At 32.9% G+C, this 25,093-nt stretch overlaps 1 protein-coding gene across 5 annotated transcripts in view; it reads left to right on the top strand.

Annotated features, from left to right (window-relative positions):
* The first annotated feature begins 5,029 nt into the window (after positions 1-5,029).
* LOC124362209 (facilitated trehalose transporter Tret1-like) overlaps positions 5,030-25,093 on the top strand; it is a 31,807-nt gene continuing 11,743 nt past the window's right edge. The window contains exon 1 of one of the 5 annotated variants that reach the window (XM_046816524.1): positions 5,030-5,213. The gene's annotated coding sequence lies outside the window, so the exon portion shown is untranslated. Of the gene's footprint in view, positions 5,214-9,014; positions 9,149-15,963; positions 16,252-25,093 lie in introns of those variants that run through there. The other 4 variants (XM_046816522.1, XM_046816520.1, XM_046816519.1 and 1 more) reach the window with 4 other exon arrangements.

A 25,093-nucleotide genomic window follows, 5' to 3' on the forward strand; every position in this document is an offset into this window, starting at 1 on the left:
ACGGGGGTTCTTTGAAACCTTGCCATGTTTATGCTAAGGTTCCGAGCGACTTCTCTGTTGGGAAAACCTATAAACCGTCCTGGAGGAGTATTACAGGATAGAGTGCAATTATAGAACCTTCACCGATGCTAAGAAACATGAAATGAAATGAAATGTTTCTTTATTCAAGTAATATCTCCAGGTAATCCTGCATTTTGGAACTCGCCATAACCATTTTGGGTGAAGCGAGACAGAGTTGTATGCAGAGTTGCTCTGCGATTACGGCTTGCTGCTGTTATGATAAGATAAATATCAATCATAACGATATATTAGGGTTATATTTGATTATGACGCCAAAGTTGGTGTTCGTGTGGAATATTTGTCCTGGTACAGCAGGTTAGAATGCAAAACTTTAGATTTTTCCAAATAACTACTGCTCATCTCAGAATTTTGGGAGAGAAGGCTTTCTCTACGTATCAGTCTTTCAGGTAATATTCTCTGAAAACCTTTGGGAAATGGCGTAAAGCAATATGGAGAGAAATAGCATGCAGAGATTAGGGTTTATTAATAGTATAAGAGATTTTTTAGTGACGGAATAATACATTTTGTGGTTCTTGGCACATTGTCAAATGAGACAATTATCGGGAGTTTCATGAAACCTGTTTCTGGGCTGACTTACAGACTAGTACTAGTAAATTTGGTGAGAGAGGCTGTCAAACCTGTTGACTTAATTGAACCCACGAAAAAATTTTAATTTTATTACAAAATTGTGTATCTTCTTAGAGAGTTAGGTCCTAGGCGTTAGTTCTTCAACGTATTAATTTGGATTTATAATAAAAAATTATTAAAATCAATCACTATATAATAATTAAAAAATAATAATATGACTTCTAAAACTGTCAAATTGTTAACTTCAAGAACTAAAAATTATAGAATAAGAAATAATTTATATTCTCAGCAAACGAAATACAGTGACATTATCAAAAGCTTGTATAAATAAAATTTAATATAAACAAATATAACAATGAAGGTTATAAACACATTGTAAACAACAACAAAAACATATGGCATCGGAACAAGTAAAATAAAACATGTACTTTTCCTAAACACAGAGATAGATAAAAACGTTTGAATAATTAATTTAAATTAACTGTGTCTCAGATTGAATCCAACTGGTGATTTTTATTGAAGAGCCATTATGTTTGCTTGTTCATATCTTCTTAGCTATAATTTTGTGTATTCTTTATCTTCATAATTTTGAAACTTCTTGATGCCAATTAGAGAGAAACAATTTTCAAAGGTTTGATTGTGTTTCACAGCACGTGCAGACACGGGTCTAAGTAAATTTTGATGTCGAATATCGGCACGATGATTGTTTATCCTCATCCTAAGTGATATGGATGTTTCTCCATTGTAGTCTATAGGGCAATGTTAATATCATAATTATAGACTATATAAAGTTTGGAAAAGAAACTAAATATTTTTAGAAAACGGATTACGCATCCAATACCTTTATTGAATAAATTGTTAGCATGGCACATTAAATTTGTTTATGCTTTTTTATATATAATGCAAACTTTATATGCAACCACGTAGTAGCCTATAATAAGATTCACTACCAAGCGACTAATGTAGCAATCCTTAATCGTTGTAACTACATGTTTGTAACTATCGACATTCAACTACAGCATTCACTATTAGTATAATGATGTGCTAATTACTGTTTAATTAAATTTCTTATATACTAATTGTAAGAACTACAATATGTAAAAACATGTTGTATAGGCCTATATAAGGAAAGACTTCAAAATTAATTATCTACAATACTTTTTTCATAATTTTAAATATTTTGCCCTCGACATAAATAAATTCATTACTCAGAATACACATTATTTATTACAATTTATTTCATACTTTTTGTTGTTGATATTGTAATACTTGAAACCTGTCTATTTTGTCCTACATAGCGCTATTTATGCCAAGTGACCTGCTTTGTCCTTACATAAGTATTAATTAAACTTGACATTAAAATCATTTTGAAACCTAGAAATTCTTGTTCTTGACATCCAGTTGGATTGTAGTATGTTACATTTATATACAATTATACAACCCTCTACTTATAACCATTGATAAGCAATGACACTTTTCGTTATAAAAATTATAAACAAAGCCAGATAAGACATCCCTTCAAAACCCATTATACATATTTCATTTTCCTTATTACCACACCCGTTGCACCTCAATAAACGCTTTATTCTGTTTACTTCACATTAAGTTGATAATTGAATTTTAGTTGAGTAAATTTAAAAAATGTTATAATAACATTCCTTCAAAATACCCTTCCTGAAGATTAAAAAGAACATACTAGTTTTTGGCTCACCGCAAGAGGAATTGTAGACAATTAAAGTAGACGTTTAGGGGCCATTTTATATTCAGGCTCAATGGAAAACAGCTGAAGGATGTAAAATTTTTACAGTATATACGCAAAAATATGGCTGAAGGGATTAACTTTTTTCATTTTGAAAAAACATAGGTTTTAATTGTTCCATGTTATGGAAATAATATTAATGTTTATATATATTAGTATTAAAAATATATCAATGATGTCTAAAATTTTTCATTTTCAAATTGAAAAAATGTATTCGTAAAGTATTTATGTAGGTTTTTAAAAATGACCTTCGAATTTTTAGTCTACTTCCTACCACGCTGTTCGTGGAATCACGAGCAGGGACGCACTCTCTCCCATTCCACTACCGTAATCCCACCCCCTTGACCACCCTTGCCCCTCGGCCTCTGACCCTCCTACAGTTCCTCTTCTGCCTTTGCTGTCCCGTTCTCGGCTCTTTCATAACCGAGCAAGTAGTTTATAAGGCTAATCTCACCGATTCAGTGCTCGAGTAAGTTGAGCACACTTATTTCCTTAAATTCCGAAAGAAAATATATGTATATAATGTTATACTAATAAGTTTTAAGCATTACACAAACCTGCGCAATATGTGTTTTTAAATGTTTTATTTTTGTGGAGAACTAAAAGAATAATAAAAATCATCATTGTTCTTTAACAAAATAAAAGGATAATAAAAAAACACTATCCTAAGAATAACGGTTTTAGTGGTGTACTCGATATCAGGTTAGAATAAATAGTCTAACCGTCTACTTAATAAATTACCTATTAAATAAATGTGAAGAAAGGAAAAATATTTTTAATAATCCATAGATCTATAGATGGGGATAATTTGACGCATAATTTAGAGTAATATTATAATCAGGCCCAAAGTACAATTATTATTGTTGAAGATAAAGACAAGATGTCTACGGGATCTGTACAAAACATACATCTCTAGGAGAAAATTACGTGTCTATAAGAATAATTTTAATAACAAATATATAATTTTCTAAAATTATATTTCTAAAAAATTATAATTTTCTCAAGTTAAACCATTAAAAACATGTCATTCCTTGAAAGTGTAATATTTGATTTTATTACCGGCAGAACTAATAAAAGTCAAACGGGTCTTTTCTAGTATGTCCCCGCATTCTCTATTTTAATTTCTATAAGTTAGATTACGTTACTAAAGCTAAAAATGTAATTTCTAAAGGTAATTGAGGTTAGGTTAAGCTAGGTTTTTGACAATAATTTGCAAAAACAATTGAAAAACGAGTTTATTCATTTGTACGAAAAACGCAAATTAGTAATGGAAGATGTTTCAAATAATATACTATTCTGGTGGCCAGAACGCTTTAATGTCCTCCAGGATTTGTTCGAACAAATCTGTGTTTTGGTGGCGATGTTTCCACAGAAACTCACACAAGTATGAGTCTAGCAAGTTGCGACTTGTACCGCATTCGTTCCTATTACGCCGTTTTGCCGACGCCCAGAGCGATTCGATTCTCTGTGTGTATGCTCCTGTTGTAGGATCAACAAATTTTTCAGAATGGGTTAGATCACGCGATGCTTGCACGCTGCGCAGCGCTTCGCGCTGCTTGCTCTTTTAGAAAAAAAAAAAAATAACTCGAGCTTGCAAAGTGCAAACCCAGATCAAGCGGCGCGCGTTTATCACTGATATTTAATTACGATCTTTGTGAATGCGGGGACATATTAGAAAAGACCCAGTCAAACTTTTAATTCACATACGTACACGTTCTGACTCTTAGATTTGAAATTTTGCATAAACTTCATTTCAAGACAAGGTACATCGAGTTTGATGATGATGCATGTCACTCCATGAGATTTGGCGGGGCCATGATCGTAAAGAGAAAATCACAGAATAAAGAAATTTGTAAACAGAATGAGCTGATTCATATGATGTTTGGTATATTGATCAAGTATTACCAAAGCTTTCGTTACATTCCATTGGTTACTTCGAAACTCCCAGATACCTCCGTTATCTCGTACATGAATGGAGGTATAAACTTGAAATTTTGCTCAGTTACGTTTATGTAAGTTGTAAAAATGTTGATCCTAAAAAAATGGTTTTCAAATAAAATAACTTCGATGGCACGGAGAAATATATTTTATGATGACTTTATTTATTAAAGCATTAAATTCAGCATAAGCATTTTAAATTGTCCGTGCTATGAAGAAATATAATAATTAATACAATTTAAGATATAATCTTAGGATTATATCATAAGATATAATGATGTATAAATATGTGTTTTGTTCAATGTAAAACACACATTATGAATCACTAAGTAGACGATGTCATTTAAGGGCCGTGTTATATAATGAGAAGATATTGGTTGGGGAGGATTGTAAGAAAGATATGTGGAACTGGTGGGACGAAGATAACCATTCCTTATCACTGTACTCGGAGAGAACAGCCTTTGTTATCGCAGCACCGCAGAAAAGAGGTAACGATAATGATACTGCGACCTGACGGTCAGACTACGCACAACTGGCACACGGACATCCCTAAATGTAGCAAGCCGATTGAACATGATTTGTAGTAAAGAGATACTGAGTTAGGAGATAGTACTAATGAACACTCACCATAACTTTAATTTTATCACTAAATCGTTAAGATAAATATTCGAGAAAGATCAGTGAACGGGAGACAATAGAGTGAGTGAGTGGTGCTGCAGTTGCTAGGCCTGTATCACTATTTCCAGTTGTTACATCACTGATTGTGTTTCTCATTAATGTATTAGGGTAGCGTAACCTTTTTAAAATTCACTGAATTTCTAGTTGTCGATCTCTGGACCTAGTTTCGCTTACTTATTTTGCACATAAGGTAAGTGAAGTGTACTCGATAAAAAACAGAATACAGACAGCTTCATCAATAAGTTTTGTTGTGCTGTTTCTTTCTAATATGTTATCAAAAATATGAATTGTAAATTAAAATTAATCATAAATACGCGTACCTACACCATAACAAGTCTTATCTCGGCAATTATCAACTGTTATTAGTTACTAGCAGTTAACCACGACTTCGCACGCGATATCCGTTTGGTTTACACCTCTAAGAGCACTTTTGGTTTGAGTAAATTACATTTCCGACGCATATATTGAGCTTGCCTTGTTGCCTCGATCAATAAAATACGTCACAAATTGTATATTTGTGGTCATTCCAATTTACTTCGTTCTTTGTATTTTTTTGTTCCATAGTTGTTTTTTGCCTTATTTTCCCGATCAAGGAAATAAGTACCACAGATCGGAAAACCTACTTCTGTCGGAATAGAAATAAGATGGATTTTATAACAGTATTTATATATACATTAAAAGTTAAACTTTGTTTTTTATATGTAATCATTAATATTTTCTAAAAATGTACAGTTCAAAGTATATTATCAATAATACTATTTACGTGTTGGCTTCTTTATAAACTGAAAAATATTTGTAATATTTTAGAACATTTAGAGCTGGAATTGGCATATTAGTTCTAAACACCGTTCAGCGAAGTGTCATCGAGCATAGTCCCTGCTGACTGCTACAATGGGGGTCTTCGCTCACAGATTCTGACCATCTTATGTCTTAGAACATTTTATAAGGTACATTTCTAACGTACTTACTTACTTAAACACTTGCCATCACAAGTTGGAGTCAGATTAATCAATAGGCTTTCTGATGGCATCAAACAAATCAATTAAACAAAAAAAATTCAAAACTCGACTAAAACATTTTTGTATGACAAAAGCATTTTACTCGACTGATGAGTTCATGATGGGCTGCTGGGATGAAGATTTTTATATTAATAGTAACCACGAAACCCCCGGTTTTGATACATACAAGAATGTATTCCATTGTATGCATTTACCTTGACAAACATCATTTATATAACGTAGTTATGTATTTTATTAGTTAAATTGACGCATGCCATGCAATATTGTAATTATTCCACGCAATAAAGAGTATAATAATTATTATTATTATTATTTCTTTATATCTAATCCGATATCCTCATGGTAAAATCTAAGCGCTTCGGATCCACGGCTTGCAGTCAACTAATGGAGGGAGGAGTTGCATATAATTTATAGTTAAAAAGACGAACTAAAATCTAACTACATCACTTTTAGTCTAATATTAACGTCTTATACTGTGTACCACATATAGAAGTCGTGTTGGGAAAACTCATTCAGAAATGATAAAACTTTATTCATAACCATAATACTTATAAATCTGGTAGAGAAATGCCAATATGTTTAGTCACCTGGAAAAAATGACCTTGGCGCAGGAAATCATCGAGTGATGGCATGTTTTCTAGTGGACATAATGAAAAAAATGCGTTATGGAAAATAATACCTGGAATGTTTCCAGCAGTTCGGTGCCAATGAGTTACAACCAGTCAGGTGCTTCGTTGTATAACACTCATCTTCACTCCCCAATGATGTTTCTGATGACAGTAACTGCAGAGTGACGGTGGTGTAGGTAGGGTCGTGTTGTCCACCATGGGTCTCCTACACTTCTACTTCAAGTTCTCCGTGGTGTTAAACATCTTGGTAGTCACCGCCGCATGTGCCTACGTCATCTACCTGTTATATGAGTACTATCGCCGCCGTAACGCCCAGCAGCACGTCTACCACCACTTCTCAACCTGATTACACTTTCTGTGTCTTGTAGGTCGAACTGTTTATATCTCAAGTGTTCCTTAACCGTTGTGTGAGTAATTTATATTTTTATCATTTATATGATGTATTTCAGTACCTAGTCAGAAGAGAAATTCTGGACAAAATTCCCACTCTGGCTACAAATCTACAACAGTCATTATGGTCGCTACGCCAGACGTATCTAGGTAATCTGCAGACTGTCTCTCCAGAGTTTCCTCAGGGTTTAGTCATGTCCTTAAGAGCCGGTGTCCTAGTGAAACGTTCTCGAGTCTTTTCCCATAAGAACAACATTATGCAGTTTTACACCCTTATTTTTAGTCGTAGAATAATGGAAGACGTCTCATTATACGCATCCAATCACTCTTTAGTTTTTTAACTGTAGTCTTTTATAGTATGTAACGATACACTACAAAAAGTTTGTTTTTTCAGAGTAACCAATAAAAATATCAATATATGGAAAAAACGTTTGTATGCGTTTAATTATGTTTTTAAAATGAGACATCTATTATTCTACGACTAAAAATAAGGGCGTAACAGTGCATAAGGTTTAACATTGTTCTTATGGAGCTACAATCAAGATGGCCGCCAGTACAGCTTGCTCTTAAGAGTCAATCTTGGTTCTTTTATTAGCTTTCAGAAAAATATCTAAACTACTGTACTTTGTCGTTTAAATACTCAAAAAACGAAAAGGCGATTGGATACGAATTTACCATGAGACATATTCCATAAATGTACCGTTGAAAATAAAATAGTAACAGTGTTTTAAATTTGACATTGTTTATAAGGAGAAAAATTCAAGAAAAATTCAAGGTCGTATCACTACGCCAATACATCAAAAAATCCAGACCTATTAACCCCAAACTAAGTTTTCTAAGTTTCGAATTTACTATTATAATGTGTGAGAACAATACAATTTTCAAGACCAAAGATTGGGGAAGAAAAGAATATAAATCATCATGAACACCAAACTCTGTCAGCATCATCTGGGTATACAACTAGTCGTGTATAACCCTACATTCTTTGCTGCATGTACACATTTAACAATATATAGAATATACAAAACTATTATTAGTCGTTTAATCACTTGTTTTAGTAATATTTAATTGCTCAAATACTCGTATAATTAAAACTCCTTCCGGCCAAGTCGAAGAAGTACGTAGATAGAATGTTATAATAACTTAAATATTAATACGGTTTATTTGAGAAATGTAAGATTCCGACTACATTCTGTATAAAAGAACATTTTTCTAGGCCCATAAATAAAGCAGTTTTGGATTCTTTTTTGTTTTTTTAATTTCCGCCATATTGGAATTAAAGGCGTAACAGGCTGGTCAATAAACGAAGCCGAGATATTTGTGAGATCTTTGTACCAATTTTGGACATGTTTTAGTATTTCTTTTGTCAGTTCTTGGTGATCGAAAATTTTTTATAGAACTTACAATGGTATTTCGAAGACAGTTTTTTACATTCCAAAACAATGTCTTCTTTATTTTAAACGGTTGACAAGTTGGAAAGAAATTGAGTACCAACGAATTGTACCAATTTTCGACTCTTTTTTTTTGAAACTTTGGGTTCTACAAGCCGCGTTATGTAACGTATATAGCTTATGTGTGCCTAAACTTTGGAATGGGGGTGATTTTGGGCTCTAGAGTCATGTTCGATGATGTTATATAGAGATTTTCCGCAAGAGTTACCATGATGACAGTTGCAATAGGCCGATTTTTATGCAAAACACCCTAAAACTGTGATTTAATGTTATGTACTCCTTATAAAACGTCAAACCTACTGGGAAATCTGTTCACAATCATATGGTAAGATAATCCAATAAATGAGGTGGAAGCAAAGCCCGCACAACGAGTGTATAGTAATATACTACAACAGGAGAAATGTTATGATTTATCTAACAGAATTCCTCTACTGAAAATCTAAATTTAACTCTTCCGTGTAAACATTACTCTCCATGACGTGAGATAAGCAATGTTTTTCTTCTCGGAAGATAAGTTATCAGCGAATTAAACGATCAATAATTCAGCGGTCTTGAGAACGAGGCGAAATATGATAACTTTGTTGTTTGTTCATCAGTTCTGTTCGGATTTTCGTCGCTACAGAGATAACTAACACTGTAAGTATATGATTTAATTTCACCACCAATATCAATAATTGGCTGAACATTTTCATTTCTGTATGTATGTCCGCAAAATCTTTTGAGACGAAATAATCTTTATACTTTAAATTTTGCAACAATGAGTTCGATGAAGGAGCATGTCACTTCATAGGATTGGGCTGAGAATTAGTGAATATCTTTACGTTGGTGTTATGGGTAACCATGATGGCAACGAGAACGTCGCAGAGTAAATAAATGTGTAAACAAACTAAATACAATAGTATGATATTGGACATGTAATATAGTAAAACATGAAGCTGTCGACGTGAAATTGTGCATGTAATTTGTCAAGCAAAACCAGGTATGGCGTAGTCCTTCCTGTTATAATCAATATCGTGTAGGCCTAGTCATACTTCATTCTGTTACTAGATAGTGCAGCCTCATGAGAGTAGACTACTAAAACTATTTGACAAACACGTATGAAAGAAATCAAATTATTGCATACATTATTTGTGCTAATTGCAATGCATATTAATTATTTCAACATCACGTTTGCTATTGTATTCAAATAATTTCAATTGATAAACAATTCGCCAGCAAGTGAAAAATCAAGCATTTAAAAATAAATGCTAAATTTATTCAATCAAAACCACTTGAAAAAGATGCAATGAAATTAATTCTTAATTTTTTTGAAATTATTAACATAATTAGAATATTTCTACGTTATATGTCATTAATATGACAGCATTTAAAATTATACCCAACAGACGCATTGCTGGGTTTGGTTATAACTTACTCATACCTGCTGTTTACATTTTTTAAACTATTCTAGTCTCGAAATAGTGTCCTAATATGTCACTAAGTTAGTAAGAAGTGTTGCTTAAACGGGGTAATAACACACTTTAAAGTATGATGGTATTCATACATGTATTTTGTTCTCTAAGGTGAACTAATGAATTGCCTTATTTGTGTGGCCACCACAACCATAAAAACAGCAATACGCCTACAGCTAAATGTGATGCAACATGATACAATAGCCTCATATGTCAGTTCTTATCTGTGGTTTTGTACCTAAACCTATAACAGCGTCCAACAATAGGATGTAACGTTTCGATTATAAATTACGATTTTGAACACTTATAGACAATATGGCCAAGTTTTACTGTAGTAATAGTATACAAACATACGTAATGTAAAAATAACTCGTGCGTTATTTACATTTAAAACAATTTTCTGCAAGTTTTTAACACATAATAAAAAAATTTTAAATCCATGGAAATACTGCTTAAAAATAGCAATTAGTTAAAGGATTTTTCGTAGAATAGATTTAATTCTAATTCGAAAACTAAATTTATTGTAGTATGCTTATGTGTGATGGGGTGAATATAGAAATGACGTATACTTTGGATAAATATATTAGACACTCTCAATCTATGAGGACAGCTTTATTTACTTGAAATCTTTCAAAGTTATCCCTTAGGGTATTGTTTCCTCCTGTCTCTTCAGAGTTTAAAAGTTCAAATTGTAAAACAATATTAATATCAGTAATTATGAATAAAATATGTTGAAGTTATAATAATTTTGCTTACTATATATATATATATATATATATATATATATAATATACATATATATATATATATAATTTCAATAAACATTGAATCGCAAAAAGTACTTGCTCCGCCGGGAGTCGAACCCGGATCTCTCACTTGCCGGGTGAATGTGCTACCATTACACCCGGCAAGTGAGAGATCCGGGTTCGACTCCCGGCGGAGCAAGTACTTTTTGCGATTCAATGTTTATTGAAATTATATATATATATATGTATATATATATTATATATATATATATATATATATATATATTCATTAAATTTGTATAAGTGGCAATAGCCTAATTTAATTTAATTTAAATAAACATTGAATCGCAAAAAGTACTTGCTCCGCCGGGTTTATTGAAATTAAATTATATATATATATATATATATATATATATATATATATATATATATATATATATATAAAACTTTAATACCCACCTACTTTATGTTAAAAATATTACAAAACTCATAAAAATATATAAATATAAGTAATATAAATAATTTTTTATATAAATAAATATATACATTTATATTACAATTGTTTATATTATTTGTATTATTTATAATATATCTAATATAATTTATTATTTATGATATAAATAATTTTAATATATATATATTTATTTATTTATATGTATATTAAAATTATTTATAGTTATATATATGTTTATGAGTTTTGTTATATTTTTAACATAAAATAGGTGGATATTGAAGTTATACAAATATTGCAAATCAAGGACTTATCACAGTAAAGGTAAATGGACTGTAGATCCACGTCGTAAAACTATCAGAAGCATTTCTTACGGTCTGGAAGCATTTCGGGTGGAATTTTTTTCATTTTTGCAGAAAACTATCATGGCCCTTTAAGACGCCAATTCTAAACTCAGAAAGATTGGGGAAATGTTTCTAAATTATTCTAATAGGAATGGTAGGAAATTAAAGCAGAATTTTTGATCATCATATAATCTGGCCAGAGGAAAAACTGATGACGATATAAACTTTTTACAATATCTACATGAAAGATTACTAGAGAGAGTAACATTTTTCTAGTATAACAAAACTTAACTTCCACGAGAAAAAACTTTATAAAACCTCTCATATTCTTTAATAAACATAATTTCCTGAAGTGTAAATCTTCCCATTTTTATCTTTCCCCATTTTTATTCGGGCTTGATTTAAACATTTACCTACATTAAATTCGTGTAATTTCCTCGTAAGCAAGCATAGAGTTTGTTTTAAAATGTCTTAGATTTTTAAATAAAGTTTATTTTTACATTTTGTCGTTAGTATTGTCGCTTATATTGACAACTTATATTGAAAACCCTTTAACTTAAATATTATTTACTTACTGTTTGGAACTAATCATTAATTCACGGGAATATCGGAAACCTTCTTTAATTGTAAGCAGAACTTGTCAAGAATCGTTTAACTAATTATAATTTGAGACAAATGTGAAATTATTTCGAAGTTTTGTGAAGAAATATGAAGGAGAAAAAAAACTGTATTTTTGAATTGTAAAACAGGGGGCTTTAGAAAATATCTGAGAAGAAATTAAGCAGATTTTTTAAGAAAATGGCCCTCTAGTGGTAGTTAAATATCTTTGATAGCTTGAGCTTTTTGCTAATTACTTAAACTTAAACTATCAGGCAGTCTGTCAATGACTTTGTTTGTAATGTTGGCTTAACAAATTATAGTAGCGACTCCTATTTGGAGTTACCTTTTGTATTCTAAAAACAAATGTACAATACCAACTGTTGCGTTACAACTATATATATAAACTAAGGTACTTGCCCTTAAATTTTAATGATTTGTTTGTTTTTTTATTAATAACCGGCATTAGGGCTATGAGAGGAAAACCTTCACTAAATTGTCAGGGAAATTCTTATATAACACATTATCTATACAATAACGTTAAATGCTAATTGTTTAATATTATTAGAATTCAATACCAAAGATAGAGTAATCTATGGGTTAACACAAAAAGAGAGTGAAACTCTGAATAAAATTGGGCCTTATCAATATTTTTCCTTTCATAAATATTATGATTATACTGTGTTACTTATAACGTAATTTACTGGGTTTCGTTAAATGTATGACGTACTATATATTTTTATAGTTCACAAAACAAAATCTACATATATCCCAGGGTATCTATAAAATAAACCACTAAGCAACGTAGTTATATACTAGTGTAAAGTCTCATAAAGATATAAGTTGATATTAAATTGGAGTTTAAAACACTGCCTGAGCAATTCATAATGTTTTAATGATGAGTTTTTAAGCCAAACAAAAATGCTCTCGTAAGGTTAATATTGAAACTTTGGAAGACCGTGGAGCAGGCCCTTATGGTCAGATGTATTTCAAATGTTTTAAAATCAATTCTAGAGAGTAAAATATTTCGATTAATACAAAATACGTATCTAAACTTACAGCTTTAGATACATAAATCGCTGTGCAAAAATCAAGAAGTTCTTTTAATTGACTGAGCGTTAGCGAAGCCTATCACTCGAGGGGCTTGATTATTTTCTGCCTCTCTGTCTGTCAGTCTATTTGTCTATATATCTGCACGATATTTCGAGACCAGAGTAACCTACAACTTGAAACTTTGCATGTAAGTAACACCAATGATGGTGCATGTAACATTTTTACATTGTTTTATGAATGACCACTATTGCAATGATTAATCCCCAGAATAAATAAAGTTGTAAGCAAATTGAGTAAAGCAATATAATATTTTCACTAACAAGTGATATAGTAAGGCATGTAGCCTAATGAAATTACCTATAGACTTTAATTTTCGCTTACAACCTCAGCGACGCCTATACAGCGTACACCTTGTAATATAAATAAGTTGTAATATAAAAATGTAAACTGCCTATTCTTACATACTCTTAATACAAGACAAAACTCTTTTCTTGCTTCATAGTCTTCTCCAGGTCTACAGTTTTTAGTACTTCACAATGTCAGACAGTGCTAGGGCTGAAAATGATAAAACAATACCAATCCGGGCGAACACACTTTCTTACGTTACCTGTGACGTTAATGGTTGGTAGACAATCGAACATGAATGGGGTGTGATTAGGTTTTGTTATTTAAATTTACCATAGGAAACTTTCAACTCTTCTGAACCTGAGATAGGTTATCCACAACAAATACCTGACACAGTGCAACTCCTCTACCTATTTACTTCTAAATGTTATAACTACTTCAGTTGATCTTTTTTGTGCTTCCCATCAACAATCGAGATTAGCGGTCATGAGATCTCCGGGAAGACCACACCACGCTCCGTTCATTACTACAAGAGGATGCTTTTTTTTGGACAGATCTATAACAATAATAACTTTATTTATTGAAGCTAATTAATGCAACACAATGTAATAAAAATATAATTCGTTTTCACTTCCCTTAGATAACCATATGGTCTTAATTTCGCCTCGGTAAAGGAGTATTTCTATTCTATTCTATTCCCTTCAATGTCTTTAATTCCAAACAACATATCTACTGCAGTTGAGTCTTATCCCTAATTTCGCCTTGTGATGTAAGACATTATTCACCTCTAACTCCTTTAAGCTCTCTTCTAAGCTTCTTCCCCATCTTCTTACAACTCTCTTTTTTGCACATTCCACGGCTCAAAGTTTTATTTGTATTAAACCCTCCTGAGGGTAGGTGTGCTTTCTAGTCCTCTGAGTGCCAGAACCGATTGCGCTTGAGAAGACAAGCCACTCTTCATAGAAGTAACGCCGTCTTCTAGCACTGTAAGAGTTAACATCGTTTACTGGAGTTACTGAGGTATTAAAGTAGAATAATGAGTTAGTAGACCAGAGTACCCTGTAAAAGTACATCCAATTCTACAAACAGATACACCGGCTTGAGGCACGACGCAGTTTTCGAGATGAGGACTACGAAAACTGGATACTCATTATTTATATTTCTAAAGCTTTTACAGTTACTATTAAAAATTATAACTCATCTATGAAAAATGATACAATTATTACAACACTATAATTACAATTCAGCATTATTTTATTTTTTTTAATTGCTTGTATAAATACAATTATATATCAATTTATTTTTATAACTTGAGGATTTGAATTCCCTTTGCATTCTTACAGTCCTGAAATTACGTTTCATAGGGAGTAACCAGTGGGAGTACTTACATTGTATTATTATATTAAATGTTAAAACAACACTCATGTACGGGCACTAATATTTAATACTTGTACTCGTTTGTTAATAATATTAGATAGGCTGAAAAGCATGTTATTACTATGTGTGATAAATAGATTACATAATTATTGAATTTTGCATTTCTCGTGGCGTTTAACTAAACACTCCTGACGGTATGAGATGGCAACCATAAATCATTGCCACACCACAGTCAATCTCTCTTTTTCTTGAAATCTATAGAGGAATTATTCCTAAGAAAAAAATCGATTATCTGCACCATTAGGTTTAATAGAGGCCGGAATAGGAAGGTATCAAAAGGTTTAAAAGTATGAATCGAATCTTTTTTCACACTATATTTTTTCTAGCTAAATTCATTGAAAACCGACCGTCCAGCACATAAATGATACTTATATCACTCTCAGACAACAAGATAAAGAGGATGAAACTCGCCACTTTAAGGCCCTATTATGATTATCTGGCACTGATTTAATATTTATTTACGGTTGGTTTTAATTGTTGATATAAAGAATACATTTTCAAAAAAATGTATCATTAGTATTAAAATATAATTATTTATTATTACTTTTAACCCTTTTCATACCCTCCCAATTCAGCTTCCACCAAAACTATTACGGCTGATGATCGATTGATTTGAAAAGGAAATTTTCTTTATCGATTTCAAGGAAAACCAGTTACAGGTTGCTTACAGAATGTAAATTGGCTCTCGGCCTACGTGTGGAATCCAGTTAACCAAATATTTATATACCCTGTGGCTGCAGAGCCAAGCTCGTAGAAAAAACATGTAAACGAGGTGTAAGTCTTTTTTGTGTATAATATCCTATACTCAAAACATGTCAATACTCTTACATTACGTGATGGCTTGTAATGAAATACTGATTAAAACTAATTAAAATTTGCTTCCAAAACGAGGTCTGTGTCATTTAAAAGTAGCAAAAAAAAACTCAGTTCGTACGCGTGTAAACAGACTAAACTCGTGGGAAAGGTCAATGAACTCAGCTAGTCTTCATCTGTTCTCCTTTCAAGGACTCGTCATCCGACACTCGCTATTCTAAGCATCGAAAACGCACAGAAAACAACGGTAACCAAGTAACAACTGCAAACTATCGACCCATTTCTATCCATCGCGTATTTCCAAAATCCCTGGGAGTATACTGTTACTAAGCGGAGCGGCTGGCTGGAGAGGCACGTGAAAAGGCGGTTGTTATTGGATTTGCCCTGGCCAGGCGGTGGTTATACAACATTGTTACGTAACTATGGACTCGGCGCAGTGTCCTGGCGGCGGTCATACGAAGAGCAGGTAACCTAACCTCAAACTCCACTTTTTCAATTATCGGTACAGCCTATTTTTGTTCGATTTAGCCTCTATCAGTTTTATAGTTTATTATAAGTATACGCTTAGTATTCAAGTGTCTATTTGATATATTTTACAATTCTAGTTCCAGTAATTGTTGTTATTTATAATTTTGTTCTTAATAGTAATTTTATTTTGGCACAATCTTTGTTTTATTTATATTTTAGAACGTAATTTAAGAGCATGACCAAAGATTTTGTTTCTGTACAATTTTATTTACGATATATTCACCAAATTGGAGATTGTTATATAACAGCGCCTGTAATGCCTGTGACGTACTATATCGCTATATAAACAGTGCTCACATGATGTTCTATTGCTATTTTTAGTCCTTTGACCTTGAATGAATGAATATATTTTCTTTATGAATCAAAATGATTTTAAGTTAACTGAGGAAATATGCATGATTCATTTGAAAATTGATAAAGTGCAAAATTTCCTATGAATCAGTTAATTTTAGAATCCTTATTTTAATGTAACTCCTAAGAATTGATTAGATCTAACTACATACTGTTAATAAAAAACTTAGTAGACATACTTCATTGTATCTACTAGTTTAGTTTTATTTCTTCTCAAAACCTCCAGACAATTAATTTTAGCGATAACTGTCAATCCCCATTTCAGTCAGATACAACCAACACCATTCAAAATTCTGTTAACACAGACAAATGTATACGTACTCTTATTGCGTACTGCTTTCTTTTGTAATAATATATGTACTACGTACTTAACCCTCAGAATTATTCCCCCTCGAAATTAATTTCTGAGTTCGCCCTTGGAGAGCAACGATGTTTTAATATTTAGAAAGACTATTTTCATTGGCACCCACACTAGAATACACTGTCTGATTGAACATCTCATTGTTTGTTCAATAGTATAAAGTAATATTCTTATGTTAACAGTAATAAATTGATAATTTTATATGATATTTTACGATTACCGTATGAAAAGGTTTAATCTGTATTGTACAGTTGTATTTACATTGTCTTTATTGTGATTTCATTTTTAAGAAAAGCAATGAGTCTAGCTTCTGAAAATAAGTTGTTAGCTCGATAAACTGTTTTCCATAACCGGTTGGAGTTTCTTAATAAGTACTGAAACGTGTGAAGTCGACTAATATGTGAAGTCTGTACTTCTGATTAGTAATGGTGTTTAGACAACACGCAGGCTACAGTAGAAGGGTTGTGGCTTTGCACTTGTATGGCTTAGAATTGGCGGTGTTGTATTTCTGTTATGGCTGGCACACTTTTCCTGTCACTACTATTCCATCTAGTAGCCTTGTCAGATAGACTAATCAGTATCAGTGTAGTCTTTGGTTATTAATAATCAATGAGGAGATATTACGTCTAGTACCAAAATCTGTTAGTACTTGAGATGTGTGGTTGCACGCTATCTAGCGGTGGACGAAAGAAACCGTGATTATAACTATATTACAGAACAGCATTAAACATTATATTACAGAAAGAAACCGTGATTATAACTATATTACAGAACAGCATTAAACATTATATTACAGAAAGAAACCGTGATTATAACTATATTACAGAACAGCATTAAACATGTTAGGCCTATATTGATAGTGTGTTAGCGCTCTCTACGCGTCAGCAAACAGAACTAGCGTAACCAATAAAATCTGACTCACAATCTCCATATGAATGGAAGAACTTCCATTCTTTTAAAAGGCTTAGTTCGAGGAATTGGTAATTGATAATCTAAAACGAGTGTAACAGTTGTTAATGGACTCCGCTCGTCTCACGTTTCAATATTAGCACTTTCCTTACTTCCTCAATACTAAATTGTATGATGAGTTGAAACTTAAAATTGAGGAGTGACAAATCAAAACGTGTTTTGTCACAGTTACTAAAATATTGGGAAATCACAAAAAATTGTTGATCATATGTTTTTAAGCTTTACATTCTTTAGGCTGCCTCATTATGAAGTTCATACGATTTAAATTATAATTAACTCTGTTTTTCTGTTAAAAGTTTCCTTTTTCTTTGTAAAAAAGTGCTTAAATAAGTTGGACATAACACTATTTGAACAAACGGGTTGGACAAAACACGTTTTGTTTAAATTACTCAAGGACAAATCACGCTTTGATCGAAACATATCTTATAACCACGACAATGGATAAGGGGTCATAATAAAGGTTTAAAACAGTATATAGTTTGTTCAAAAAGTGTATTATTTACATTGATTTTAAGTTGCCTACAGTTTAAAATTAAGAAATACATTGATAAAACTATTTAGCATTTAATTCACCTTCAAGAAATCATTGTTTGTATTCTTATGGCAACCTCGTCTTCCAAACACTCACACAAAAACTTCATCATTGTCATTGTCTTGATTATTTACTGCCTCAGTGTCATTGATGATTTTCTTGTACCATTCAAAGTATTCACCTGGTAAGGTCTCCCAGTCCTGTCCAAACATAATCTCTAACATTTTTTTGAACGTCCTTTTTCTTTTCACTTGAAATTGGGTGGCCTAAAAGAATCTCTTCTAGTGCGATATCCATTATCTTCTTGTCGTTTACTTGCTTTTTTGTACAAAGTCACAGAGTTCTCTTCATCCATATCTTCAAAACGGTAGTTTTTGTAGCTCTCACGCCAACTTTAATAACTTTCTTCTTTGTCTTTGTTTGTCTTTATTTTTCACTTGACTTGTCACAGTTGCTCTCTTGGTTATGAAAATTCGTTTCAAATTACACTTAATTGCTTTAATTTCTTGAAGTACGTTGACAATGATTTCGTATTCAAAGTTTGCCAGTCAATTCCAAGTTTGTTTGACCTGTCCAATTTGTTGATACAAACTTAGTGTAATCTTCTTTCGATAAAAATTGTGACATTCTTTCTTAGAATTTTCTCTTACTCTGCCCAAAAATCCGGTCCGCAGGTAAAAAGCTGTGTCCTTTGACGGGATAATATATCTGAATTTCCTCTAAGGTTGTATTTACTGTGTGCATGTAAAACACAAGTGTGTGAAGTACTATGTTATTTTTATTTTGAGCACCGCACCCGTCACAAAATAAACGAAGTACAGTCTTACCGTTGAAGTCCATTGTGTTAAGGTGATAAAAAAGTGCTGATGAGACCTCTGTGCTTCCTTTTCCAGATTGGTCTTCCGTCCAAGTGTAAAAAATAGGGTCCTTTGTGGCCAAGTCAACTATTACCAATGAATAAAAATTCAATTGCCTTAGATAAAATGCTTCCTGAATGCAAGTTTTAGGCAGCGGCTGGATCTGTTGGAGATCAAAACATAATGAAATGGAGTTATCAGGTTCCGTTTTAATGTAGTCGTAAAATGCCTTTGCTCTCCTCTTGTGGATGGTTTTTTCGGCCATTAACATAGCTTTTTTCTTGAGAATTTGGTGGCGCCCTGTTTCAAATTTTTCTTTTATTACTAGGCACTGGCTACAAACATCAGAGCTGGAGTTCTGAAACCTATGTTGAATTCATTTCTAAAAATGTCTCTGAACATAGAAAAATTAACTTTTAAGCTACCTTCTGCATCAGAAAGCGTTGAGTGATATGAATTGTGTAGTTTTCTTTTATACTACACTGGCTGCTCAGATAAACCCTTTTTGATTTTGTTCTATTGTAATGACTTTCAGTTGCATGCAACCCTGATATAAATTCTCTAACCTTTTCTTTCTTTGCAATGCTTTTTCTACTTTTTTATCTCCACCTCTATGTTCAGCGATTGCATCTCCAGAATTTTACCTTTTTAATTATACTTGCTAGCCTAGTTCGCCCAAATTTGGTAATGGATAAGAAGTTTTCCTTGCAGACTGGAATACGTTTATTATTGATTACTGAAGGAATAAAGTACTGAACTGAGAATGCATGTTTACCTGAACTTGGTAGCTCACTACGTTCCTTACGGGGCCTACGCCTCTTCACTGGCCTAGGTTGTTGTACTAAAACTGGCTACAATATTGTCTTGTCTAATTTTATCTGGGATTTTGTACAGTTTATCCCTGAGAATTTTGACATCTCTTGGCCTAATTTGACAACACATCAAATGTGATGTGTTATGTTTGCAAGGAACAAACAACACTGATCCGGTTTTGAGCTGAATACCTTTTAAGCTTAGCTGCCTTAACCTTAGTTGTTACTTTTTTCTTTTTCTTGAATCGTTGTTAATTAAGGAAACTGGCACTCCACCATCCAACTCACTAATTGAAAACTCTTCCATCACTGAAACTACTGTTTATCCTTTTTAAAACACAAGCAAAAATGCCATAAGTTTTTACAGAACTCACTGTAACATAACCTCTACCACTGTGAAATCAACACAACATGGTCACATGACTCATTAAACCAATAAGAACACTTCGCTGACTGACTCCATTGGTTGTTGGACAAAACATGATTTGATCCAAATGAGGGTGTTGGACAAAACACAGTTTGATTAAATTCATGATTTTCCTACTTAAGTTACATGGGACAAAACATTTTTTGGTGCCTTTTGCTATGTATAGGTTTGATAGAATTCAGTGAGAGGAAAAAAAACCATGTGCATAACTCAATATATCGAATTTTTTGTGACAAAACACGTTTTGATTTGTCACTCCTCAAATATAGGAAAAATTAATGAGTGCAGAATAAAAAATTCAGATTTTAAGATCTTCGTACAGTTTTTTCTTAAATTAACGAAGCATTTATAGAGAATGTAATTTTGAGGTTATGTTCATTCAGACTGTTAACCAAGCAACTCTATGGATTTTAGTTCTTTAGTGGCAAGTCTAAGAATAATATCAAACCATTATAATTATAATCTCTGTATCTCAGACGTTTAGTGCAAAATTTATTACAAATATTCCACCATCCTTGATTTAAATTAGAACGTCAAAACTTTTTTCAGAACATACATTAGGATCTATAGAAAAGTTCTAATTGTTCGGGATTCAGAATTTCGTGATTTTCTAGAAAGGTTACAAGTCTTTCGTAAAAAACTTTTTTAAAATATTTTACAAAGAATTGGAATAGTTGAGACTGGAAGACAATTGCTTGTAATGCCAATGATCGTCCTTTTTGAAAATTTGAATGGTTTTGGCTATTTTCAATACGGATGGAAAGTTCATGAATTCAAGTCTATGAATTCAGTACCGGTAGTGTCTTGCGTAATTTGAAAATTATTAATGAGTTTACTCAAGAAATCCATTTAAATAAACAATCTAAACAGATTTTAATCAAAATCGATGACATCATTATTGAAGATCAAGTACGGTATTAATAGCAAATGATTTCAATAAATACTTTGCTTCAGTGGCTTTATTGGATTCGTCCTTCAAAAGATCCAAATCTAAAGGGGGAGACGTTGTTGAACCGGTTAAGTCTGTAGCTTTGGCCTTGGTGGGTGAGGAGGAGGTCAAACATGTCATTCAGACACTAAACTATTGAAATACAGGTGATAACAACGGGATGTCAGTATGGCTACTCAAACGCTGCTTCAGGCACATATTTGGACCTCTCACAAAATTGATCAATTTGTCATTTAAAACAGGAACTTGCCATCCCTATAAAAATAGCCAAAGCCATTGCAATTTTCAAAAAGGACGATCAAGCAATTAATTATCGTCGAATTCCAATTTCAAAGCCACAGACGCAACCAGTTCACCAACGTATCTCCCTTGGATCTTTTGAAGGCTAAATCTAATAAAGCCACTGTAGCAAACAAAGTATTTATTGAAATCATTTGCTATTAATTCGTGGTCTTCAATAATGATGTCATCGATTTTGATTGAAATCGTTTTAGATTGTTTATTTAAATGGATTTCTCGAGTAAATTCATTAATAATTTTCCATTAAACATTTTCTGAATTACCCAAAGCCCTACTGAATTTATAGACTTGAATTTAGAAAGTTTCCATCCATGTTATAAACAGCCAAAGTCATTCCAGTTTTCAAAAAGGACTATCATTGGTCTTACAAGCAATTATCTTCCAATCTCAGTTCTTCCGGTTCTTTGTAAAATATTGTAAACGGTTTTCTACGAAATACTTGTAACCTTTCTAGAAATTAATGAAATTCTGAATCCCGAACAATGGATGGACGAAAACAAATCCACAATTGAAATGGTGAACGACTATCCTTGGTTCTATCCTTGGACCTCTTCTTGTCTAGTTTTAGTACGCAGACTGAATTCAATTATCCACCATGTATATAACACGACCCTCTGAAGCAGGTCAATACAAGATCTAGGACGTAGCCAGGCAAGGGACTCCTAAGGGTCCGGATCCCCCAAATTTTTAAAAATGTTCAATTACATTTTTAGTAAACTATTATTATTATTTGAATAATTCAGTGTTACTGACATGTACTTCTGAAAGATCATTCTCAAACAAAGATACGAATCGAGAACTTTTGAGGAACAAAATGGGGTCTTACTCTCTGTATACTAAGGGAAATATCAGTTGCCTTGACCCCCCCCCCCCAAAAAAAAAAAAAAAAAAAAAAACTATTCCCTGGCTACGTCTTGTACAAGATATTGAAATCTCATCATTCATGGACTTTAGTTCATGCATTCAGTATTTTGCTGAAATTATTTGAAATCTAACCCGGTCAGAATCTAATTTCATCAAATTCTGATTTCGACTGTATATGGATTTATTGCGGCCTGCTGTATTTGAAGATGAGGTCCTTTTAGAGGAATCAAATACCGCAAAGTTTTTCCCGAGAAATGTGCCTTGATAGGGGACTGTGTTAAAGTTACTTCCGACATATATGCCTTGTGTCATCTAGAAAAATTCTGTTTCCAGAAGTCCTAAAGATGGTCTACTACATTCACGTTTTGTATATGGAGTGAGACTTTGGGGAAGTCGTGCAAAAAGCAAAATGGAGCGTGTTTTCAAGCTTCATAAAGCCTGTGTGTATCATTATCAAGTCAAACTATAGAGAGTCGTGAGATAATCTTTCAGAGATCTGCTCTGCTTCTACGTTCTTGATGTGTCACTTACACTGCCGATCTAGATGTAATTTGGTTCGTAGGAGGAATGTTCACCATTATGAAATAAAAGAACTTCCGAACTGAGCAGACTATAATTATCACAAAATCTGCCGCAAGAGGTTGGTGTCAGATTAATATTATCAGGCTCCCTGAAAGTATCAAAATTCCATCAATCAAAATAATTTAAAAACTCGTTAAAACTTCTTTAGGTGTTTCAAACGTTTTGTTTGGTTGATGAGTTTTGCCGGTAGATGTCGGTGCGCGCTGCAGACAAAGGTAGGTCGCAGCTATGCCCCCTACGATCTAGTTACGCGACCCACCGACGCACGCCCCGCGCGACACAAGCCGCACCGGCAACCAGATCATAATGATCCGCTAGGATTTCTGAAGAATGTTGGATCTGGGGTTAGTGTGACTGTGGCGGGAAAGAATGTGTATAATGTAAGATTTACTGTGTGTGAGTTTGTGTAAATTTGGTGATTTGTTATGTAATAAGGCCAATTGTGATTGACAATTGCGATAAAAAGTTAAATTGTGACAAAATAACGACAGAAAGAGGAACGTGTGGGTAGGTGGAGTTGGTAGCGGGTATCAATAACTTTCATCATTACACAATTATCAGAAATATATGATCTCTGCAACACGGACTTCGGCTTTCATAGACACCACATGGCAATGAATGAGTTTATTTACATCACTACCAAATTCAGCCTTGACGATTTTACAACTGATTTAATAGCTGTTAAAACGTGGTTTTACATTGTATTCGTTATTCTTAAATATTTCTGAATTAGGACCTTTTAATATTAGAACATTCCTTAAATCTTTCAAAATTTATTATTTTTTTGTACCTAACAATATTTTATTCATGTTCAGAAAGGGTTAAATTATATTGTTAAAGAAACTCTACATTTAGATTTTCTTTAGAACATAAGTTTTGCTTGAAATTTTATAATAAATTAAAGAGGCTGCTTTACAGAATGTGTAGGTCAGGGCCGTCCGAAGGGGGGGGCGAACGGGGCGGTCGCCCCGGGCGCTGCGGCCAAGGGGGCGCCGCGCCCGCGGCTAGGAGGTGCCTTACTCATAGTCAATATTAAATTTGTAAAACAAAATTTCAACGATATTCTGCTATGTATACAAACCCCCAATCCGGTGCCTTAATATTTGTTAAAAAGAACTTGGTTTGAACCATATACTTAAAAAATACTGTTTATTTTTAGTAAGTTAAGTTTGGCATTGCGTCAACACCGTATAGGTTAGGTTTGCTAACTACTCTCGTGTGTTTAGTGTTTGTAGAGACTTAGAGCTGTGAAATTAAGCGAATGTGTACGTGAGAGGTGAGCTTCGTATTGTATTAGTACCCACATATACAGAAGCTACAGACATGTGGTAGTTAAATATGTGTTGGTTGTCATATGTATTGGTAATAATTATGTAAATGTTGTTTCAACCAAGGTACTATGTGCACTCTAGCTTGCATGTCGTAGCGTAGGCATAAAAACTACGCAACATGTAGACCAACAGATTATTATTATTATTAGATTATTATATAACATTATTTTTTAATTTTATTTTAAGTAAACAAGCATAATTTTTTTGAAGAAGTTTTCATTTTATTTCAGATTATTTTTATTAAAATGTCTAAAAAACTATCAGTGCTCAGAGACGAAAATTAACAAAAGACAGTGAATTAGCTCACAGTGCTCTTTTACGTAAAGTACCCAAGTTGACAAAATTCTTCACAATAGCTGAAGCACTACCCAACAACCTACTTCATCTTTACTCGCTACTTCAAATACCCAGGACTTCGACCATGAATGTGAAGAAGTCCTAATTTTAACTGAGGTAGAGGAGACTGCTGAAATACTGAAGG

Source organism: Homalodisca vitripennis, chromosome 5 (genome assembly GCF_021130785.1).
Source record: "Homalodisca vitripennis isolate AUS2020 chromosome 5, UT_GWSS_2.1, whole genome shotgun sequence".
Lineage (NCBI taxonomy): Eukaryota > Metazoa > Arthropoda > Insecta > Hemiptera > Cicadellidae > Homalodisca > Homalodisca vitripennis.